At 38.6% G+C, this 7783-nt stretch overlaps 1 long non-coding RNA gene across 3 annotated transcripts in view; it reads right to left on the bottom strand.

The window, feature by feature from the left end:
* Positions 1-2292: 2292 nt before the first annotated feature.
* LOC140528065 (uncharacterized) overlaps positions 2293-7783 on the bottom strand; it is a 111533-nt gene continuing 106042 nt past the window's right edge. For 2 of the 3 annotated variants that reach the window (XR_011975051.1, XR_011975049.1), the window contains 2 exons: positions 5454-5517; positions 2293-3067 (listed from right to left, as the gene is read on the bottom strand). This is a non-coding gene — a long non-coding RNA (uncharacterized lncRNA). The remainder of the gene's footprint in view (positions 3068-5453; positions 5518-7783) is intronic. The other variant, XR_011975050.1, reaches the window with a different exon arrangement.

Here is a 7783-nt window from a genome sequence, read left to right as displayed (position 1 = left end):
AAGCTAGAAACAAGAAGAATTATGATGCCAATTCTCTCCCAGATCATTAACACCAGAAACTACAGAAGAGTTATCTTTAAGGAACTTGGAATTAGTGAAAAAATGAAAATTATGCAAGGATATTACAAAAATCACAACGCATCATGACAATTTTAAAATTTTAACACATACCCAATACCTGGCAAGATAGGACATTTGGGATTAGAATTGTACTTAAGAAGATTGCTGCTTTTTCTAGACTGCCACACAGTAAATCTCAGAAGAATTCAAACAATAAATTAAATTGGCACTGAATAATCATCACCTGTAAATAAAACATCATCTATAATTTTAACAATGTAACATTGATACATAAAAAATTAAGAACATTTTTAATAGAAGTCTCTATACTAAATACTTGTAATGTCTGAGCTACATGATTATCAGATTCTTTTAAGATTTAGAGACGTAGTAGAGGTGACCAAGATCATGTGTGATGAAAAGGAGGGAAGGGAAGAAGAACTTACTATGTGCCAGGCACTGGACTAAGAACTTTCAAGTTATCTCATTTGATCTTCACAACAACCCTATGAGGTAGGTGCTGTTATTATTCTCATTTTACAGTTGAGGAAACTGAGGCAAGCAGAGGTTCTGTGACTTGCCAGAATCACACAGCTAGTAAGCAACTGGGGCTGGGTTTAAATTCAGGTCTTTCTGGCTCCAGGCCCAGTATTTTATTCTCTGTGCCACCTAGCTGCCAGGATGAGGTGCATATTAACTCTCTTGTCCTTCATACTACGGGAATTAGACCAAGGATGTTTTCAGTGCCTACAGAGCACTATAGTCCCAGAGAGGATGTGCTTACATCCTAATGCTTTTATTTAACTACAAGAAGCAGGTTTTTTTCCCCAATTTCCCAGTGCAAAGGTTCATAGAACATTAAATAGAAAAGAATGATAACAAAATAGTGACTTGTCCCAGACCCTTCTCTATCTGAATCCTATCAAAAATGATGTAAAGAATGAAATGATTATAACAAATTTCCTTAGAAATAATGCTAAGAATCAAACTAGGTTCTTTTCAAAGGGGAAAGATTCCGAGATTCAATTTAATATTGCAGAAATTCCTTTAGAAAGGACTCCCAAAAGAGCCATGAGGCTTAATGTGATGTGCGAAAAAGCTTTACAGAGCAAAGGCATAAATTATATTCTACTATTACACAGCAGGACTAAAGATGGCTCCCTGCCAACCCAAGACACAGAGTTTTAGACAAAATTCCATGCAATGAATGACAGGCTATATGGAAAACAACAATGATGTATTTTCTGCTCCTTGTGGTTTCATTAGACCACACCATCTCTTAGCTTTCACTGCCTGTCAGTGACGTCAAAGTCAAATGTCCATGCAAAGTGACAAATGGAAAATAACTCTGAGAACATATTGGATTTCCTTGCTGGCAATTAAAACATTCAAGTGAATGACTGTACAAATACCCCCAAAGAAATATAGGGATTTAAGCCATTTAGAAGCTGTTTTCTTCTGGTATTTTGAAAGTGACATTATCAACAAACATAGTATTATACTCACCATGAAATTCTTCACTGTGGCCTATTCTAGGTTTAAAGACAGAACATTTTTTCCCCTCAAAGACTTTCATAGCCTTTTTCACCAAGGCTACATTATTTGTCACATTCTCAAATTACATGGGCTATGGATGTAAAATTCCATTGGGGGAGAATAGGGGGCATTTTACAGAATTAGACCTGGAAGAAGTGTGGTCTTTGTCTTCAACCAAAGAAAACCAAATCATTATAATATTATTTGGAAGATGAGTTTTTCAGCTTTAAGTAAGACTGTCACATGTCTTAGGCAAGTGACAAAAACCAACAGCTTTAATCATGATCTGAAAGTACAAGTCTTTGATAACAGGGAAAATTATTTCATTGATCTAGGTCTGGTTTTCTCCCCTGAGAGGTAATCTTACATCATGAAAACCTGAGTTGAAATCCTGTCTCTGACATAACACAGGATGTCAATGGGCAAATCAGTGTATCTCCTTGAGTCTCAGCTTCTTTATCTATAAATCTGGATTTACACTTGTGGTATCTATATTACAAGGTCATTGTGAAGGTCAAATTAGGTAATTCATACAAAATGCTACAGACATTTTGGTTTTTAGGGCTTGGTAGTATTAATATAGTTAACTCTGTTAAATATTCAGAAAGAGACTTTTTTTATACACTACAGCACAGATCAGCAACCTTTTAGAAGTAGGGTGCCAAACTCAAGTTCCTAGAAAGAAATCTGTGAGGGTCAAGAGAGAAGCTCTTTATTTAAGTCATTCTCATTTATTGGGTTTAGGATCTGTTTATTCTGTTAGCTTAACCAACTAAATGGAATACCAGATTAACAGGGTCCAAAATGGGATGTAGTCTGTTGCTGTTGTGTTTATCCTTTGTTCTCAAAGAGGACCATAACATCAAGATGATGACACGACTTGCAGTTGACTTTGATTTGAGTGTGGGAGGGCTGTGCAAGGTCACCAGCTTCACTTTCTCCTCCAGAATCATCTGGGTCCAGTGGCCAGATATTCATCAAATATTCAATGTAGTCTATAAACATGAATAGAAGGTAAGTTGGATGAGTATCCTGCAATAGGGAAGAAGTAAGGAATTTGGTCTTGTGTTTTGTTTTTGTTCTATCTTATTAATGGCTTCTAACTTAGGCATATGGTCCCTAGGAGAAACTGGTTTTTGAAAAAGATGTTAGGGAACCAAGTTTCAGCATAAAAACAGAACCACTGTATCAGTTATGGCAGAAAAGTACAAGTAAAGGATAAGATTTATTTGTAAGGAATCAGGATCATCAAAACTTCCAGTAACTACTTGAGGGATGATGAAAGGAGTCTTGAAGGCCAGTCATTTTGGAGCGGTTGGGAGAGGTATGAAGAAATATATATGAAATGGCTTCAATAAAGCAGGAACCCCACATTGGCAGAAATGATTGAGAAGTAGATTGTTAATCTGTGAAATCCATCAGCCTTGTTGAAAAATATCTCCGAAAAAAATATCTTCATCAGGTTAAAGGCCTGGGTGTATAAAAATAATGACTATTATTATTTATTTTTATTATTAGAACTGGTACTCATATAGCACTTCAAGCTTTACAAAGTGATTTACACTTGAACCTCACATTAGCCCTGTGAGGTAGGTCCCAGTACTACTTTTTTTTTATTTTACAGATGAGAACCTTGAGACTCAGAAAAGTTAAATGACTTGCCCAGGGTTACATAACTAGTAAGTGTCTGAGACAGGATTAGAAGTCAAGTCTTCCTGACTCCACATCTTGTACTCTATCTTGTACCACCCAGCTGCCCTACATTTATGAACTAGTATTCAAACCAGATCATATTGAGGTGTTTGATTTCAAGCCGTATTTTAAAAAAAAGAAAGAAAAAGGAGAGAAAGTGAGGAGAGAGAAAGAGAGGGGGGGGAGGGAGGGAGGGAGGAAGGAAGGAAGGAAGGAAGGAAGGAAGGAAGGAAGGAAGGAAGGAAGGAAGGAAGGAAGGAAGGAAGGAAGGAACGAAGGAACGAAGGAAGGAAGGAACGAAGGAACGAAGGAAGGAAGGAACGAAGGAAGGAAGGAAGGAAGGAAGGAAGGAAGGAAGGAAGGAAGGAAGGAAGGAAGGAAGGAAGGAAGGATGGAAGGAAGGAGGGAAGGAAGGAAGGAAGGAAGGAAGGAAGAATAAGGTCCTATTCTCTCTGTCTTGACCCAGAAGCCAAGGTTATAACTTTGCAATATTTTCCTTCTGTAAGTATATATCTCAGTATGATTCTTTATAGTTATTACCAGAAAAATCAGTAGATTCAAAAAGCTTAGGGAAGGTTTATATGGTTCTTTCAGAAACAACAGGACAGATGAGATGCTAGAAAACTATGCCTTCTTCCTCAGGGGATGCAAGTGAAAGGAACCCAGGAAGAGAAAGAGAATTATAACCATGATTACCCATACAGAGGGTCAATGAGCTTAATAATGGAAGTTGGCAGAAAAATTCAACACTCATACCTCAACACCACATAGTAGCAGAAATCTACTTATTATGAGTTATTTTAATTATGTTATCAAATTTCTTCCTCCTTTATTACTAGCTGGTATTAACTCACTCATTCTTTCAGATGACTAGAGCTAAAAAGGGACATCAGACCTGATTTCTGAGGAAAATGATGTATAGAAAGAAGTGACTTGCCCAAAGTCACTTTACTAGTTTCTAGAACACAGAAAAATTAAAGCCTCTTCCTTTCCATCATACTGCTTTCCTGCCATCGTCAGACATTAACTAAACACTTAATGATGTCCTAAGAGAGGAAGAAATGGGAGTTTTGATGGGGAAGGAAGAATAATTTTGGAACATAGGGCACTTTTGAGAAAAAGTTAAATGTCGTGTCACAGAGTTGACTTTGTTCAGGGAGAGTGCATGTTGAGGGCTCTAAGAGAAAGGATGAAAAATTAAGTGGGAGGGGACACAGAGAGGGAGGTGGGAGGGTACCAAAGACAAATTTGGCATATTTCAACAGTTTTTCAGAGAACCCTGGAGTGTCAAATATCTTGCATGCTACTCTAGGTTGCCAATGTTTGCGCTAAATTCAGTGAATCAATGGATAAATTGGAAGATGAGTCAAGGCTGGGGCCCAGAATTTAAAAACTAGCTATTATCTTGTCAGAAGTGCCATAAACTAAGAACAAAACATCAGTTCACCTTGTAACTGCCTTTTACTAGAATTTTTTTAATTTTATGTATTTGTAAGCAGATCATTAACATTCAGTTCCCTTCTATTCATTATCTTCAATGATTCATTCATTTATATACCTAGGGGCAGCTAGGTGGTGCAGTGAATAGAGCACCAGTGCAGGAGTCAGGGAGACCTGAGTTCAAATCTCACCTCAGACACTTGACACTCACTAGCTGTGTGACCTTGGGCAAGTCACTTAACTCCAATTGCCTCATCCTGGGTCATCTCCAGTCATCCTGATGAATATCTGGTCACTGGATTCAGATGGCTGTTGGAGGAGAAGTGAGGCTGGTGACCTGCACAGCCCTTCCTCACTGAAAACAAAGTCAAGTGCAAGTCATGTCATCATTTCTCTGATGGCATGGTCTTGTTCGGCAATGAAGGACCAACACACATACATTTATATACCCATTATGATACTTATTTAGCTTCCTATCTAGTAGAAAAGGTAACTTTTTTCTTTCCTTTTTCTTAAATTTACTAAACTAACAATATATTATGATAAATCCCAGGGATAAATATGTGCTCAACTAGATGGAATACAAGTGATTGCATGTCAAATAATTGTCTGTAAATAATCAATTTAAAAGGCCCTCAAAGACCACCTACTCCAACTCACAGCTGAACAAGTGTCTCCTCTGCAATGTACAAAACAAAGGGCAAGATAGGGCCTGGTGACATTACCTGTAAAATTTCTTCTCTCAGGGAGGCTGAGACTGGTGGACCCCTTGAGTTCAGGAATTATGACCTGCAGTGAGAAAAAACTTATTAGGTGTCCATAAGTCAATTATTAATTTTCTGAGCCCTTGTTGTGTGTGTTGCGGCGGGGGGGGGGGGGGGGGGGGGGGGCGGGGAGGGGGAGGCGCACAATTACCAGGGAACACCAGGCTGCCTAAGGAAAGGCAAACCAATCCAGGTTGAATATTATAAAAGTAGATCAAAACTCCCCTGCCAATCAGTAGTGGGATTGGGCCTTTGAATGGCCATTGCATTTACAGCTTTTAAGAGATAAGGAAATTCAGTCTCTCTCTCTCTCTCTCTCTCTCTCTCTCTCACACACACACACACACACACACACACACACACACACACACACACAGACATACACACTCCACACCCCTGTCCCCCGTCTCCCCAAATGGCCAAATAACTTTTCTTTGAAGGTTAATGCTCATGTAATTCTGTAATATGAAGGGTTCACCTGCTAGTATGAACAGCTTATTCACTGACCTGAATAGGTTGGAACCAGAATGGCCTGGCAGATGTTTTAAATTCTTTATGGCATTGTTCATACAGGAAGTAGACCTTTTACCTATTGTGACTGATGAATGGATGACACTTTCTTTTGTCATTGTGCATAATACTGTTTAATGTTCTCACATTAAACACTAAAACAAACCAACCTGGCTTATTTTCCCTGGGAGAACAAGAGGGGAAAATAGAAGAAATATCCCCGAATAAATACCTGGAGGGTTTTAGAGCTCTTGAAAGTTGTTTCTTAGGCAAGGTTCACTCAACCCCTCCCATGAGGCCCATGTGAGCAATGCGGATTGTGGTAAGGATATGATGATTTCTACAAAATATGATGTGGAAAACCAATGCTTGTTTTTGGTCTAGGATCTGGTATCCAGGAAAGCAACTAAGCCACTTAATTTGAGGAGTGGTACGTGCATTCTCCATTTAGAAGGATTTTGTTTTGCAAGCCAACAAACACAAAACAGTGGAAATGAAGCAACCCATGTTCTCTTGATTTCAAGGATCAAACTGGTCAACAGAAAAGGATAAAGGTCCTTCCAAAACTACCCATGCTACTAAGCAAACAAGGACTAAAGCCATACATGGTCTGTGGCTTGCTGGAATAAAAAGAAGTAAATTCCTTGAAGAAAGAAACAGTTTTGGTTTGTTTTTTTTTTTTGTATCCCCACTCAGTCAATCGACAAGCATGTGTTAAGTGCTGTTACGTGCCCACAGCTCTGGTAATACAAAGGAAAAGGGGAGCGGTAGGGGTGGGGGAAGGAGAATTGCCCCAGACCTCATGGAGCTCACACTGTTTCTAATGACAGAAACAACATACAATTAACTGTACACGCAAGATATATGCATGGTAGACGATTGACAATCTCACAGACAAGATGCAAGAGGAAGCTGGGGGAGGGAATGGAATTTTTGCAGAAGGTAAGCTTTGAGGTGGGAAGCTAAAATGTAGAAGCTAAAGGGCAAAACATTCCTACGATGGTATGGTCATTAAACACGCACACAAACACACACACACACACACACACGTACACAGTCAGGAAGTTAGCTTGAGGCTGATATGTATGAGGCTGATATGTCAGGATCATAGGAAAATAGAGAGGAACAAACTGTAGAAACACTAGAAAAGTAGAAAGGGGACAGATTATGAAGAGCTTAATATGTCAAACCAATGATCTTATATTTGATCCTGATAATAATACTGCAGATGATAAAGGAAAGAGGTAACACAGCCAGTTCTATGCTATGAGTACTTACCATTGTTCCTACCATATAGAAAGTACTTCAACAATTTAACAAATGCTTTATGAGTAGAATTTGATAGCAAATGACTGTATAATCAGATCATTTAGGAGAATCCTGGCTCAAACTGATAAACCTTCTAAATCTGATAAGATTGCAGGTTATGGAACTATCCTAGAAGGCAGAATTTTCCATGGAATTAAACATGCCTTAGCCCCTTACTGAGAGGACATAGTACGTGTGTGATCTTATTGGTCTCCAGGGAATGGGCTATTTCAAAAATGATTGGTCTCTGAGAGTCAGAAGGGGCAGAAATAAGAGAGAAATTTTCACTGCTTATGTGACTTTTAGAAATGAATCTTCTCCCTTTGGACATTTTTCTTCTTTCTCTCCCTTAGTCTTCTAAACAGGAGTGTAACAAGGTGAAGGAAAGAGATAAATTCTTTCATCTCTTCTACTCAACATCATGATGACTTACAACAGAAGAGCAAAGGCAATGTTTGCTCAAGAAAACCCGA

Source organism: Notamacropus eugenii, chromosome 2 (genome assembly GCF_028372415.1).
Source record: "Notamacropus eugenii isolate mMacEug1 chromosome 2, mMacEug1.pri_v2, whole genome shotgun sequence".
In the NCBI taxonomy this organism is placed as follows: domain Eukaryota; kingdom Metazoa; phylum Chordata; class Mammalia; order Diprotodontia; family Macropodidae; genus Notamacropus; species Notamacropus eugenii.
This window is presented reverse-complemented; position numbering and strand designations above follow the sequence as displayed.